General features: G+C 41.2%; 1 pseudogene; it reads left to right on the top strand.

Moving 5' to 3' along the window:
• The first annotated feature begins 4,082 nt into the window (after positions 1–4,082).
• Positions 4,083–9,384, top strand: LOC147961526 (uncharacterized; annotated as a pseudogene).
• Positions 9,385–15,549: the final 6,165 nt, after the last annotated feature.

The following is a 15,549-nucleotide window of genomic DNA, read 5'->3' on the forward strand; positions in this document are numbered from 1 at the left end:
CCCCGTTGACTGCATCCAAAACCCATGTAACCCTAGCGCCAAACGTCCACCATCGATCTAACCCTAACGCCAAACTGCGGCCGTCGGATAGGCCTTCTAGAAGGATTCCGTGGGGGCGATCCGTGGGATCCCTGATTCTCCAATCTGATTGACCATCGTTTTTCTCTCTGACGAACAGATAACGTTGAGCGGGGGAGCATCTAAGTGACCATTGGGCCGAGCGGATCGGGCCCGGCAGAGCCTGGCGTGCATGCGCACGGCCGTCGAGAGGGGGGATGGGCTGCATGCGAGAGGTTCAATGACATGTGGGCCATCCCTGTCCCATGCATGCCATGCAATGTCGCAGCCTAGCTATCCCGTGCTCGTGTGACACAGCCTAGCCATTTGCATGCGGGCTTGCATGGATGCATTGACGCAGTAAAGCACGACAGGGGCGCAGCGTATAGGTACGTCGCATCTAAGCTATTTTAACAAATGCATGCTTGAACGAGACGGACGTGTCGGTGGTGCAGCTCCTTTTTCAGTGTCACGCGCGGATGAACGGGCATGTGCCTCTTTGGATGCTCTGCCCGCCGTTTTTTGAATTAATGCCCGCAATTACTTATGCCAGTGTGAACGGAGAAGAGAAAACGATCGATAAGGCACCGTGTACACATTGACCACGGCTGCAGCGCAGCTATAAAAGGGCACCATTTCCTCATCCTCTCACACTCATCTCTCAAGCCTCCTCCCCTTCCTCTTTTCGAGCCAAATCCACCACTCGAGCCACCATGCAATTCAACGGCCCTACCTACCATCGCCCTCGCACCGTGCCGGAGAGGCAGTACCCGGTCGGAGTCGTCGTCGAGAATAGCCTAAGGGTGTGGGCCATCTCAAGGTGGAGGGACCCTAGAGAGTTGGCTCGCTTCTTCCTCCAAGCCGGCTACCGCCACCTCCCTCCGGGCACTCCGCCCATGTTCCACCTCCACAAGCAGTACGATGGCAACGCCAACGGCTTCGTCATCGGCCTCTACGTCACCTTCACCAACCCCTACGACGCTCACCACCTCCTCGGCGAGGTGTTCTGGTGTGGATGCGAGTTTGTCGCGTTCACGACCTACAAAATCTTCACCAACTTCCACCACATCTTCCCTCACCCCAACGGCATGCACACCCTCCCCTACCAGATGCCGGAGAACGACGAGTGAGGGGCGCCGGCTAAGGAGGAGGGGCCCAAGGAGGAGGGGGCCAAGGAGGAGGGGCCAAGGAGTTGTTCAAGTGCGAGTCTTCTATCTATCTAGTTTGTGTTTGTGTTGGTTCGGGCGTGTGTGCCCGTGTCTTCTATCTATCTAGTTTTAATTATTTTCCTTTCATGTTTTATGAACTATATGTAGTGGGGGGATGCCCCTCTATATGTTCTATCTATCTATGCTACTAGGGTACCCGATGCCCCTCTATCTATCTATATGTTTTTTCGGTCCTAAAGTTTCTCCATTGCATTTTATTTATGTGGCCATGTGTACTAAAAATGCACTAAAACATGATCCAATCATATAAGTTGTTGTTAGCACGTGTCTAGTTAATTATCTTCCTTTTATGTTTTATGCACTATATGTTGTAAGGGGATGCCCCTCTATGTTGTAAGGAGATGCTACTAGGGGCACACTAGATGTCTTCTTTTTTTGAGAGGGGCACAACCTTTTTCGTTTGAAACACACGAGTAAAAACTTTGAAAACACCATAGCACAAGTCAAAAAAAATTAAAAAATGGTGCTTGGTTGAAATAAACTAGAACCAAACAATTCCAACTTTTTTGGTTCACAAAGACTGTAAGTTAGGCTGCTAACTAGAACCAACCTTTTGTTTTAGCCGAAACAACACGGGACCCTACCATCGGACACGATAGCTTATGCATAAAAGTAGCTCAAATATTTATCAGATGAGTTATCTCAAAAAAGGTGACTGCAGGAAACGTAAAATTTGTGAAATAACCTAAAGCCGAAAAGATATATCGATGTCAATGACCGTGTGCACTTTTTTTTGCATAGCTACACTTCTTTTATCAATGGGCCTGGATATGTTCTATTCGGCCCTGCCTAACTTCTATATGGGCCTGGCCTTTTCGGGCAACTGTAGACGAACCTTTTTTTCCTTTTCTCCCTCTATCACTGAAACTGAAACTGATGACGAACTGAAGAACTAAAAAAACGGAGCCGAAACAGAGTGGAGAGGACATGCTGAATTCGTACAGCGCAACACTTTTATTCAAATATACATATCATTACGATTACAAATGATGCCCAATCTATTCACTTACGACTAATTATCATCACATAAACAAATGCGAGAGCAATTACACAAACATAAAAAAGTCTGGCCATCAGCCCCATCTTCTGCAATTCGATGAGTTTCTTCATCTGCTTGTTCAGCTTCTTCAGCTCTGCCGTCACTACTGCATCCCCCACAGTAGCCCCAATGGAATGGGCAGATCCAGGGGCCCCAGATCCAGATGCGCCCGATCCAAACTTGCCCAACTTCTCCGCCTCCAACGGTAAATCGAGCTCCCCTGATGCACCCTCCAGTTGAATCCGCTCTATGTACTCATCTAGCCACTCAAAATGGGTGCATTACTTCAATTTCTGAAATTGGAAAGATGAACCCTAAATCCCAAATCCGATGAAAAATTGGGAAAAAATGGGAAAATATGAAATTGGGAGACAAAAACCAAAATTGGCATATTGAGAAGTAAAATCTCACCTTTCCCTGCTCTGGTTTGCTCTCGCATTTCATGAATTCCCGCCCAAGGTTGCCATTCTTGTCGGTCGTTGTGACTAGCCGCTTCAGGGGTGCGATACGTGGGCATGCAGGGCACCTTGTCATGGGCACTGCGCCATAGCGCGGCCATGAGCGGCGGGAGGCTGAAGCGGAGCTCGACATTGCTAGGTCGCGGTCCAGAACGGCGTTGCTGCGCGTCATCGCCGGAGAAGAAGAAGAACAACGGTCGGGGAGGGGGGGAGGATGGGCTCGGGTGCTGCACGGCTCGGGGCACGGCTCGGTGTCCTCTTGTACCAATGCTGACCTGGATAAGTTAGTGGGTCCCACGCTGTGGGTTCCGCTCACCTGACCAATGTTGAGTTGGATAAGTTAGTGGGTCCCACGCTGTGGGTCCTGCTCACCTGATTCGAGTTTTAAACATGTGTCTTTGGATTAGGAAGCAGTGTCGTATGGGAGCTATTTTTTCCAACGCAGATGTCGCATGAGAGATATTACAGCCAACGACGTCGCATAAGAGACAATTCGCACCAACGACATAGCATGGGAGCTATTTGCCCCACTCCAAGCGGGCCATTCCCCTCCTCGCCGTGCATGGCTGGCTTCCGAACGCCCCGCCCACATCCCGGCAGCCTCGGCGCCCGCGTATGCCAAATCACGGCGGCACCAGCACCCCGGTGGTGCGGCCCTCGGGCCACGCTCCGGCAGCCAAGCCTGCCCGCGCTGGCCACATATACTGGTGCTCCGTATCAGGGCAGGGCGGGCAGAATGGATGCGAACCCAAGCTTCTGCTTCTACTCCTACGCCGTCTCTCCAGAGAAGAGGCGCCCGTCAGGTAGACTCCTCGTCCTCGCCATCCACTGCCTCGCGCTCTCCCATGCACCACAGCCGCTCAGCCTCGGCCTCGCTCTACTCCGTGCCCTTGGTGCACAGGTTGGCTCCACAAGTTGAGAAGTGGGAGACAATAAGAATGGACGAGCGATGAACTAAGAAACAATCCACTAGGCCTGCACTAACATTTATTTAATTTTGTATTTACTGATTAGATAAATGTTAGTGTAGGATGTTTATTTTGACTTTGTACTAATTGGTTGATCAAAACATGGCTCTGTTGTGGACTTGTGGAACTTCAGGAATCATTTTAAGGACGTCCAGAACCTAGCACTTCAATTCTTTAGGCCTTTAATTCATCAGGGAATGTTGTTCTAGTGGTTATGGTGGTGTGAGGAGTTGAAAGAGAAGGGAATAATTAGTTGTTTGCAGTTCCAGAAATGCAAGACTCCGTCTCGGATGCTGAGGAAGTGAAACTACGGGAGGATGTCAACGGGAAGATGGAAGATGTTGTGGTGGAGCCACCAGATTGGCTCCCAGATGGTATGGATCATCGAGGTCCAACGTGGCGCTATAAAGGTATGTTATATACAACCAAATAAATGCAGACATACATGATATTAAATATATTTAACTCTTGTTTATTCTCTAAACAAAAAATATGGATGTTTTTTCAGTTTTTTTGTATTGTTTTGTTTATTGTAGATATCTAATTTTTCTGATTTCTTTTGTTTATTTCGAGTATTTCATTTCTCCGGGGTTAGGGGCCAAATTCAGGATGAAGTCTAAGGTCCTGAACTACCTTTTCTCCGAGATGGATGAACACTACTTAGAAGGCAAAGATTGTCTTGATCATAACATGCTTCCTGTATGTGTTCCTTAGTATAATGAAGTTATTATTGTTATTAGTAGTAGTAGTAGTAGTAGTAGTAGTAGTAGTATATATTAGTATACATATAAAATACCATATCCATGATTCATGTGTCTTTGTACCACGATATGCAGAAATCACATGAATGGTTTCCGAAAGGGAGCACTAGTAGAAAAGAGGGCTTTGATCCAAGCTCAATGTACACATTAGTCCCGGTTGCATTACGAACCGGGACTAATAATACATTAGTCCCGGTTCGAGCGGTTACGGCGTCGGGAAGGCATTAGTCCCGGTTCAAATGGGACCTTTAGTCCCAGTTTGAGACACGAACCGGGACTAAAGGGTGTGATGCCCTTTAGTCCCGATTTGTGGCTCAAAATGGGACTAAAGGGGTTCTGAAGTTTGTTTTTTGTTTTTAGTTTCTGTTTTAAATTGCTTATATCTTTTAGGATATTCGATATTTTTGAGTGATTATTTTTGCATTAGTTTGAAAATTTTGTCTAGTTTCTGTTTACGCCATTAGTTTTCAAATTTGAATGATTTAAATATGAATTTATTCAAGTTTGCTTCAAACCCTAGATTGTGAATAATTTGAGTTTAAAAATAGTTTTTAATTTAATTCTTTTTTCTCCTAGTCACATGTCAGATTATTGTCATAGTAAGATTTATTTGGTTATTTTTAGAATAATTTAAATTAGGATTTTAATTAAAAAAGTTACTGCTTTGCTTAATAGATGTTTTGCTATATTAAAAAGTAATTCTTTTTGGCACTTTAATAGAACATGACTCTGGCTTCGTTAACCTTGGTTGTGACTCTAGCTGGGATGGTGCTAGTAGATGTAGTCGACGATAGGATTGGATGGACACCATGTTGTAGTATGCTTCTGTTGGACACCATCAAACTCTACCCCCCCCCCCCATCACCATTTCAGTTTTAAAAAACAAAAGAAAATGATAAAAACTTTAAAAAGTAAAATCCTTCGAGATGTAGTTATGTTACTACATCTACTAGTTAGGAACATTAAAAAGAATAAATTTCGACATGTTTTGCAAAGGGTAACGCTGGACCTCCTAGTTGAATATAGTGCGAAGGTTGATGGATGTTCAACTTTCCGACCAACCAGATGTATTTCAATGGAAGTTAACTAAGAACGGTGCGTTTACGGTTAAATCTATGTACCTGGATTTAATTAACTCTGGCCCAATCCCGAGACCAAACCATATATGGAAAATTAAAGTGCCGCTGAGAATCAAGATTTTCATGTGGTTTGTACACAAGGAAGTGATACTCACTAAGGATACTCACTAACGACATCTCTCCCTTGACTGCCCCCTAGCCAAGATCCTATGGTGCTCGATTCATATAACCTTTAATATTACCCCCCCCCCCCCCGCCCCCGCCCCTCCCGTATCGCCATTTCAGTTTTGAAAAAACAAAAAAATGATAGAAACATCAAAAAATAAAATCATTGGAGATGTAGTAATGTTACTACATGTACTAGTTACAAAGATTAAAAAGCATAAATTTCGACATGTTTTGCAAAAAAAAGTGTTATGAAAAAGTAAAACAACTATAACTTTTGCATACGATGTCGAAAAAAGGTATAATATATCAAAATGTTTAGCACGAAAATCCGGTTCCGATTTCGACAGTCGTAGGCTATTTTGCAAATTTGTAGAATCCTCAAATTCTGGAAGGAAAAAATTATCCTCAAATTTATGTTTTTTTGAGTTTTTAATCTAACTATGGTCAAACTACTTATTCAAGAAATATTAGTGTTACTAATTAATTATTGTTTTTTAGAATAATAGTTTCAAACTCAAATGGTGCTTCATGCTCAAGTTCAACTCCTAAGGGTTAATAGGATTGACAACTTACTATTGTCAGGAAAACAGCTAGTGCAGACTTGGAAACTAGGAAGAATAGAACTCGGAAGTTAAGTGTGCTTAGACTAGGGTAGTGAGAGGATGGGTGACCGGCCGAAAAGTTAGACGGTTTGGAATGAGTGGTACATACTTGAGTAGTGATGAGGGGTGATTAGAGATTAAATTGTCAACTAATTCAGAAATTTGAAAACCAAAAAAAAATCGAAAAAAATAAAAAAAAAATCAGAAAAAATAATTTTTCAAAAAAAATTCCCCACCAACCGGGACTAAAGGTGGAGCTCGAGAAACCGGCCACGTGGAGCTCCTTTAGTCCCGGTTCGTAAGCAAACCGCGACTACAGGGTTTGGGCTTTAGTCCCAACCCTTTAGTCCCGGTTCCGGAACCGGAACTAAAGGCCCATTTTCTACTAGTGGTGGTTGATGGAGATTAGAGCGGGTGGAGAAAATATGGACAAGATGTACAAGGTAGGTTTTTCACCCGTTCCTTCAAAGTACTTAATAACATGAGAATTATACATTGTATGTCCATCTTCTTACCGGTATTAAGTTTTCTAGACATATTTTTGTCAATAGGAAAACTATTGGCCGTGTAGTATAAGAAATAGAGGTCGATAATAATATACGGATGAAATCATTTGTTGCTCCGAGTCACTAATTCACTGGTGACTAACGTTCACATGGAAAAAATATTGATATGATTGATATCCAAACAGATACGCAAGTGTTAAATGGGCCCAAAAAAGCCTCATTTATATGTAATGATTTTAAAATTGTGGCCAACTGTTGATATATGATAAGTTATATTAGTTTCTTAAATATTAGGAATTCCAAATATTCTTTAATGCTCACAACCATTATAATTTTCATCATAAATCCTTAGTTCTGTCATGGATTACATATGAACACGTTTCAAAGACATATCTCTCAGATTAGTTTATTTGGTTTGAGATGTAGTCTCTCTCTCTCTCTATCTCTCTGTGTGTGTGTAAGGTAACTTCGCACACGTGTGTAAAACTATTATTTATCACAATTCGCACATGTGTGTAAGCTGGCGGCAACCCCGATATGTTATCAACCAAGCTACAATTAGAGTTGGCTACCTTCATTAGCCCTAGAAAACACGAGTTATATAAAATATGAAAGATATATTTACTCATGTCAAGAAATAACTTTAAATTTGTATTGTTTCTATTTTACAGTTTAATGTATAGCCGGCACTGCGAGTACGAGCATTTGCTAAAGAAGACGTTCTACTCTATGTTAACGAAATGAAGATCACCAAATTTGATACAAATGGACAATGCGACACAAGCTCTCGGGATAATGTGTGTTTGTTGCTATCACTACATAAATAATTATTTATGTCTGCAATGATTTGACTTTCCAAAGCTAACACGTTTCCTGGTTTTGTACATCCTTAAGAAGTGGAGTTCAACCCATCTGGGCTGCCACATGGATGGGTGAAAGAAATGGTATACAGAAAAACATCGAAATGAACAAGGAAAGACCCGGTAAATATAAATAAATAAAACAAAACCACTCCATTGTTCTTTGTTCAAATATTTTCATACTCCTAATCACTATTAATTATGCAGTACTACACAGACCCTGTTAGCCGTTATGTATTCAGGACATTGGCGTCCGCAGTTCGCTATCTTCAAACGGGAAACATTACAAAATGTTCGTTTATTCAAAGGACAAGTGTACATCAATTTTACAATTTTGAGAAGTCTGTTGATCTGGTAACTGAGCATTTCAATATATTTTTTATTATCAGTGACTGTCATACATCGTTGCCTCTTATCAAAGTTATGTTGCATTCTAAGAACTTCACTTTTCTAGGACGAACATGCATTTGTATAGCTATTAAAAATTATACTCTTAAAATCTAATATATATTTTGGGCATGTATCACGTTACAACCAACTAGCATATAAATTGTTCTTGAAATAACTAGACTAGTTATATATAAATAATTAGACCACTTAGATAGGATTTCCCGATATAGTTTCCATATAATTTGATTTTGTGTTATTCTTGAAATAATTAGACTCTTTTGAGTAGCTTAAATAAGACTGTGGGATCTTTATAGGATTCATATCATTTGATTTCTATAATCGAAGTAGGATCATAGGGACAATGCTATGTAATTTATGTCGATTCCATCCTTCTGCTTCTCATTATTTAGGAAGTTATTTGATCACTATAATTCCCCTTCTGATTTACTCGTGCAAGATTAATCTATGATTACTGTAATTTTCATATGCTATCCATGTGGTATGTCCAAATGATTGTAGTTGCATTATTTTCCTTTGCTTTGCAGTCCTCGATTTTGGACTTGCCTTTCCATTATATAAATGTGTACTTACCTCAACTATTTTTCTGTAGTTCTTTTGTATGAACGTAATATGTTGTAAGGTCTATCGCAGGTTTAGGTCATGACCACAATAAAAATGGATCATTTTGCTTGTAACGTACCTTTGGGTATACCTTATCGTTTTTCATAATTTTTTATTCCTTGGCTGCGTGCTGAACTAAACTTACATTTTTATGTATATTAGAAACACATTTTTTACAAAAAGAAAGGCATGCATTTGCTCTAGATATAAGTTAGACCGTACTTGGAATGAGCATTGTTTGGTTTCTTTCACAAGTGTGTCAATTTTCTTCGGCAATTTTGAAGAGCATACTAACTTATTATAAGACCCAACATAACTTGCCAATGGGATATCATAACGTGATTGCCTAAAATAGTACAATTTTTGAAAGAAAATGTATCTTATATAGTTTGTAGTTATGATCTTGTGTATTTCAAATCTAATTAGTTGAAAAATGTGTTCAACTGTTTGAAATGTTATCTTTATAAACAAAAGGATTGCATTCGCCTTATTAAACTTGTAAAGTTCTTATAAATAAATAAATTATATTTATGGATATTCGGTATTTATATTTAATTGTTTCCTTTTGCGGCATGAGAGTTTGCGCAAAAGACTGACAAAAAATGTGAGGAATGATAAAACCCATGCAATCCCTTCAAGACCTTGAAGATCAAAAAAGGGGGAAACAAAATATCAATGAGCAAAATTTAGGTATTCGTAAGTTCCTCCAGCCATCGCTACTATGGTATTTACTTATACTTCCCCCGTCCCAAAATTCTTGTCTTAGATTTGTCTAGATACGGATGTATCAAGTCTCGTTTTAGTATTAGATACATCCATATCTACACAAATCTAGGACAAAAAATTTGGGACGGAGGGAGTACTTGCATGTCTCATCCAAATTGTTTTCCTTAGGTTCTCCCATCCAATCTAGTCAATTACCATATATACTTTACTCGTGTATTGAGGAGAAACGGAAATAGCATGTGCTTCTAGAAAATATGTTACTACACAAGAATGCAACGAGGAAAATAAATACTCATGCATACTACTACATAATCTTGTGGGAAAATAAATTTGGTTGTACGCTTATATGTATTCTCATGTTTATGTAAACTCGAGCTTTTTCAAGTTGCTTAAGGTTTTTATACATCATTTCACTGAGTTATGGAAAGCGTTCAAGATACTTTGAATTAGTTAACTAAATAAATATATGATATAATAGATTATCTTCATGTCAGATTTACAAACTGAAGACTAACAACTGAATCAAACATGGATCTTCCAATCAATTTGGCACTTTTGCACATGAGCATTCGAGTATACTTGGAAGCAATTTTGTAATTAGTTTTGAGTAGCAGTAAAGCCTGCATGCTATCTCTCTAAAACCATATTGATTAAATATTTAGAACTTTAACGAACATATTATGATATTTGTAATACTGCCTCTCCGCCCGTAATATACATCGCTTTTATTTTTTATCAAAAAAGGTAAAAACAATAATAAAACCATCATGATTCCTTCGAAAAATTATATGTAGCTAGTCTAAGGATGCATTCGTATTTCCTTCCAAATAATGTATATTTTATTTGTTATAGATGAGGATGTCAACACCTCTACAGACTTAGTTCCTCCCAATGAGCACCAAGAAATCAAGAAGAAAAACATGAAGGCTGAAGGGAAAGAGGCATACTCTAAAACTATCAAGCGTCCAAGAGGGAGACCACCCAAAGTAGCGAGGCTAACTGAGGGAGATATATCTAAGAAAGAAGAATAGGTGGTGGAATCAAAAATGCCAGGTCTAATCAAAAGGAAAACAAACATGGCACAAGGTAACGAAGAAAGGTTGCTACATGAAACCGTGACATAAACTATGGAACACACAATTGGAAGTGACAAGAAATATTTGGCCAAGATTTGGTAATGTTTTTTGTTTGATTTGTTAGTACAACTTTTACCGTGTTTCTTGAATAATGGGGAAATGTCCCCCTAGACTTAATTGGGTCGAACGAGGCTCGAACACCTCAAAAAATAAACCCTAGATTTATGTGCTAATATTTTTCTTCAATGAGGGGTTTTGTTAACTCCATCATTGGGTACTCGGCTTGATCAAATGTGCATTACTTTCTTATCAAATTTATTTCGATATAGAAAAGTTTGGAGGCTAATACAAAAGATAAAATTGAAACCTACAAGCATGCATAACATTCATAGTTACACACATGCAAGCATGTCTGATATAGTATATTTTCTAACATTTTCATTGATACATTGTAACATATAGCACTCATAACATTCGTAGCAACAAAAGTAGATGCATTGCAGAATTATAATTACCTTATTTTTAAAAATACATTCAAAGCAACAAAATAAACTATAAAGCTCATACTACATTTATGACTGAATCATCCATAACCTGCATATCTTTCTTATATTTACTAATTGGAAGCACCGTTTGAACCTCCATGTTAATCATAGAAAACTATCTACAAATAACCATTAGATCTCAATTCTACGTGTGCTATTAAACAACATTGGGAATTCTATTCTATCTGTTGTTTAGGAGTGCTTATGTTTCTTAAGGAAGCAGTCCATGTGTGTTACACTAGCTAACGTGGAAAGTAAGATCACCTAGAAAAATACAGTTTTTTTTCTGTCAATGTACTACACATCTGTTTGTGACACAGCTATATCAAATAGATCCCTAAGTGTGTTGTACTTATATCTGGATAGGTGAACTAATTTTTCTCATCCAAAAATAACAAAACACACTACCGGAATGCATATATGTGTATACTATAACAATCATGTCCATAGAATCATAATCATCCGCCTTAGGGTTAGAACAGGACTAAAATCTCGAGGTAGATCCACTCTGTATTCGGTACATCACCCCCACTATAATTGGAAGCAAGAGTAGGGTTTTATGTCTTTGAGAGGGTCCGAACCTGGGTAAACACCATGTCTTTTGTCTCCTGTTACCCATCAATCCAAGATCTACAGCTCAGGACCCCTTAACCGAGATCAGCCGGTTTTAGTACCGACAAGGAGGAAACAAAAGAAGGCCGATTATGCAACCAAGTTGGATGGTGGTGGCCAGAAAGTGGCTGATGTAAAGACCGGTAGTGGCAGCCCTAGACAGTACCAGTTTGTGGTCCATTACGCTGGCAGACCAATGGTCCCGGAAGCTATTTACGAAAGCATGGGGTTCGCCATGAGATCTCTTCATGGAGATGTTCTCTAGAAAGAGTGGGCGGCTGAGGTCACGTTTCAAACTTCGGTAGAACAGGTCCTTGTATACATGGTGAAGGTGCCAAAGGGTCTAGGCTCCGTCAACAATTTCCTGGCAAACAATTGCCACATTGACTTCAGGCATATCTTCAATATTTTCCACCTACAGCACCTAGATGAAACCAACATAGTCAGGCTATGGGCGCTGCACCTGGCCCGTAAGGTCAAGAACGATAGGATAACTAAGATTGCAGACCCTTGTTGCATGGCGAGCGCAACCCTTCAACCCAAAGAGGGCTGGAACACAATTATCAAGTTCCTAGGCAAATTATTTGTTGATAATAAGAACACAGACCACCACCTAGTGCCCTTCCATACGAGGTAAGTGTTCTCGTCCGCCGGCAATCGAAAAAAATTCGGCATATTTCTATTATCCTTCCATCGTACGAAGGCTGACCATAACTTGTGTGTTGTACTATTTGCGTAGCGACTTCCACTGGATTCTCATTGTTCTATCCCCAAAGACCGCCTATTTGATTTTCTTGGATTAGAATAGAAAAGTGAAAATAAACTACAATAATGTGAAGAATGTTTTAGATGAAGCTCTAAACATTTACGGTGGCATGAAAGGTTATTTTAAGAAAGGGTGTAAAAAGGCAGACAGCAAAGGCATTGTGCGTTTCGGCCATGACACATCTTTTTGTTGCATTCAACAACCTGAAGGCGCAAGGACCTCCCCTTGGTACGTCATGTACCACATGAATTATTTCACGGGGCAACATAGAACCTTCCAACAGAAGGATGACGTCACCAAGTGAGGGTGAAGCCCATGCCACTGTCGCACCTGCTAACGACTCTAGAGTCGACTTTAGAGGGATCCATAAGACACTAGTCCAAGTCATCAACAAGGAAGTACGTTTTGAAACAGGTATCTTCAGGAGTACCGTCGTCGCTACATGTCATCGCAGAAGCAGTGAACACATGATGTTGTGTTTAAAAACAATTTTCACTTTTCAAAACGTTGCTCATAACTTGACCGTTTGCCTTCTATGTAGCTGGACTTACCGTACCTTTCATGTGATTGCTACATTTAAAACTTTAAGATGCATATGCTGGAGGTTGCTATATATGCTTGATACGAGTGATCAATCGAAGCTGATCTTTGTTCTTTAGTTAATTGCTTTATTTAATTAATGTTTACTTTTCATATGATATACAACCTTTATAGACAAATATATGACGTTTTGGAATTCTCTAAAACACCTTATATTCTTTACAGAGGGAGCATGTAACAAAAAAATGTGCAAATGCTGCCATAGTGGCAACCGTTGCCGTGGCAAAAAATTCTTGGCCCCACACATATTAGCAGCGTGCAGGTGGTAGTCCACGCAGCTAACAAGCTTCCAACATAGAGACATACAACATGACGGCACACGGCTAATTAGGAAAATACTTGCCGCTTTTGCACGTGCCGAACACCTCTAGTTCTTGAGGTAATGGAAGCGTTTGCGGCCAAATGCAGTGTGTCCATCATCGGTAGCGTTTCCCTAAAGGCGTTGCTGGTATCTTGTTACCAGCCGCGTCATAGTAGTAGCGTTCTACCCGGACGCTGCTAGAAGGCGCTTCGGATCACTGCTAAAGAGGGATCATGTACTAGTGACAAATTCAAGGAGGACATCTGAAATCTTGAAGCCAAGGTGATGTCAAATTGGGGGCATGATATGAGGTCAATGAATATTGGTGTCCACTACCGAGGAAGCCATTGTTACTCGGAGAAGAGGAAGAGCTGGGAAAATGAAGGCGCCATGTAAATGTCGCGGGCAGACCAAACCCCTACAAGCAATTCACAAACGACCGCCATAACTATTTCGTCCGCTCTTGGGATAGTTGGGATCCCATGAATAAGTGGTATGTCTTGTTGGACGAGAAAACAAAACAAAGGAAGGGCGTCATGGTAATTAATTAACCCATAGGTTTTATGTTACCCTAATGAAGTACAGACGTCATGGTAGTTAATTAACCCATATGTTTTATGTTATCCTAATGAAGTACATTTCTTTATAGTTAGTCACGTTTCTAAATGGACACCTCCATGTTAGAGACACAATATTACACGGAATGTCAAACCTCCCAGGAGTTGTCTGCAAGGTGAGAAAACCCTCTGAAGAAGGCTTGCAACATGGTCAATGGCAAGGACCCACCGACGAAATGGCCTACTATTCATGTGACCAACATGGGCTATCATGAAAGTTGGTGCACACATTATCCTGAAGACCTCGAGCTTAGAAAGCAAATAAGGAAAACCAACCGGGAATCTCTAGAGACCAAAATGGGCAGAATGAAAAAATAATTGGAAAAGTATTTCAAGGCCAAAGCAGAAGCCATGGAAAAAGCCCAAATGGAGAAAATGTGTCCTAGTCTAGTTGACGCCAAGAAGGTCAGTATAGCGACGGTGCAGACAATTCCACTACCAACCCAGATCTTGTGGGCGCTGGCCAATGTTAATTTGGATACATATCCATGGCACGATGCGTCACCTCATAGCAGCCCATCTGTCTCTTTCGCGGGATAGAGGACGTCACCAGCCTATATCGAGGCCCTTATGGTAATTATCGCCGCTTGAAAATGTGCCTTCTTCCATGGTAAGGTCTCGTTATTAGAAACTCTCACATCAATAAGGCATACATGCTGCGCCTGTAGCGGACATGGCGACGGACAAGTCCGAGGGTGAAAGAGCCTCGAAGTGGGCGTGAAAGAAAGACAAGATGACTTGCTATCGCTATGGTGTGACCGGTCACTTCGTGGCTAACTGTACGACGGAGCTTTGTGACTTATGTCTTAAGCCGGTGCATGTATCTGGAGGGTGCCCCCTTATGCTGGGTCCGAAGCTAGGGGTGACTATTTATGGGGTTTGCTGCCAGGAGCTTATGTTCTTTGAGTCACCTGGCTCCACCACAATCACCCATACGACAGAGAGTTCGACTACAGGTCTGGTCAAAGTAACTAATGGCTCATCGGCGGAGGCGAAAATTGTGCAGCGCCTTAGCGAGTTAGCTCCAAGGAACTTTCACGGGGCTCCTATCAAGCTTGAGGATCACATCTATAAGGTTGATTTCCCTTCTGAGGGAAGACTTGAACTGTCTCCTTAAGATTGGTATGTGCACAGTGCCTAGCACTAATTGTATCCTGGGGTTTGATGAGTGGAAACAGCAGGAGCCAAAGGGTACGCCTCTACCCAAGATTTGGGTTCATTTTTTGGGGGGACCGCGTAAGACTCTCAATAATTTTCGGGTGACCTGGAGTCTTGGCTCTCTCATTGGTGTGACGAAATGTGTGGACATGCCGTTCACCCAAGCACATGGCGTTGTTAGACTGCTCGTCAGTGTGGTAGATATTGAGATGATCCCGGATGTCGTGAGATGGACGCATGCGGGCATGATGTATAATCTACACATTGAGCTGGAGGACACTCCTATGTTTCAAGAAGTGAACAGAGTTGTTGATACGGATATGACTGAGGGTGATGATGGCTCGGGGAACAGAGAGAAGGGAGATGAGCGCACTTCGCGTGATGAATCTCACAAGTCTGGGGGGGGAGTC

The sequence above is a fragment of the Triticum urartu genome, chromosome 7A (assembly GCF_056163025.1).
Source record: "Triticum urartu cultivar PI428250 chromosome 7A, HENAU_Tu73, whole genome shotgun sequence".
NCBI classification, from domain to species: domain Eukaryota; kingdom Viridiplantae; phylum Streptophyta; class Magnoliopsida; order Poales; family Poaceae; genus Triticum; species Triticum urartu.